The 1,430-nt window shown below is 42.3% G+C and overlaps 1 protein-coding gene across 1 annotated transcript in view; it reads right to left on the bottom strand.

Annotated features, from left to right (window-relative positions):
* LOC106880530 (uncharacterized) overlaps positions 1 to 1,430 on the bottom strand; it is a 164,572-nt gene that overhangs the window by 149,788 nt on the left and 13,354 nt on the right. The gene's annotated exons all lie outside the window — the stretch shown is intronic.

The following is a 1,430-nucleotide window of genomic DNA, read 5'->3' as shown; positions in this document are numbered from 1 at the left end:
ATGTTCAAACCAGCCAGATCCAGCATCTCACACCTACCCTACAATGTCATTCTAAAAATAAACAATCACATCATTGAAATCTTGAAATTTTGAGATAATGCATGATTAATAAAAATTAAAAAAACGTGAATAACTATGCCTTACATTTGACAGAGTAATCTGAATGGTACAGGGTTAAGTAAGGGACAGATGCTCAGGAAATTCTTTGGCATTATGTTGTGCTTGTGAAGAAGACCAGTCAAGCCAAGAGAAATCATTCATGGCAGATATTGGTGTCACACAAATGGCACCCATGCTGGTGGCACGTAAAAACACCCATTACACTCTCAGAGTTGTTGGCATTAGAAAGGGCATCCAGCTGTAGAAAACCATGCCAAATCAGACTGGAGCCTGGTGCAGCCTTCCGGCTTACCAGCCCTGGTTAAACCGTCCAACTCATGCCAGCATGGACAACAGATGTTAAATGATGATGATGATGATGATGATGATGATGATGATGAAAATGAACTGGTCAATGTTGAATGGACATCATCTCTTCTGTTGTAGATTGCCCTCTTTATGGATACAGAAAGAGGATGAAGGATGTGGACAAGGCTAGCAGCCAATGTATTGTGAAATGGGTTTCAGAGTGGAATTGTAAATTGGGTTTCTAATACCATGTTACTGCTTCCGATTAAAGAGAGAGAAGAGGGGGTAGGGAGAGTGGGTGAAGAGAGACAGGAGAATGGGAGAAGTGGAGAGAAGGGGACAAAAGGAATGGGGAGAAGGGGACAAAAGGAATGGGGAGAGGGAGACAAAAGGAGTGGGGAGGGAGACAAAAGGAATGGGGAGAGGGAGACAAAAAGAGTGGGGAGAGGGAGACAAAAGGAATGGGGAGACGGAGACAAAAAGAGTGGGGAGAGGGAGACAAAAAGAGTGGGGAGAGGGAGACAAAAAGAGTGGGGAAAGGGAGACAAAAAGAGTGGGGAGAGTAGAAGAAAAAAGAGGGGGAGTGCAGGGAGAGAAAGGAGAAAAATGAGAAATAATATAAAGCAACCGATGTAGGTCACTGGTTAAAGAGTATTCTTAATCAGATTATTGATAACAGGATTTAAAATAAGAGCCACAGAACAATAGAATAAGTCTCTGGGATAACACACACACACACACACACACACATCTATACATATCCAAAAACACTATTTCATTTTTTTAACAGTTTCATTCAGAGTGCAGGTCATGCTGGAGTATCAACTTCAACAAAGGGTTGGAGGGGATGCAGGTCAATTATATTGATCGCCAGCACAAGTTGCATTCTGGTACTTATTTTATTGATCTTGTTTAGTCAAACCACTAAGTCAGAGTAGTAGAAGAGACTGAGGGGAGGAGGGAGAGGAGGTTCTGTGTGAATGCTAAACCAAGGTGTTAGAAGAAATATGTGATGGCAGGGC

The sequence above is a fragment of the Octopus bimaculoides genome, chromosome 26 (assembly GCF_001194135.2).
Source record: "Octopus bimaculoides isolate UCB-OBI-ISO-001 chromosome 26, ASM119413v2, whole genome shotgun sequence".
NCBI classification, from domain to species: domain Eukaryota; kingdom Metazoa; phylum Mollusca; class Cephalopoda; order Octopoda; family Octopodidae; genus Octopus; species Octopus bimaculoides.
This window is presented reverse-complemented; position numbering and strand designations above follow the sequence as displayed.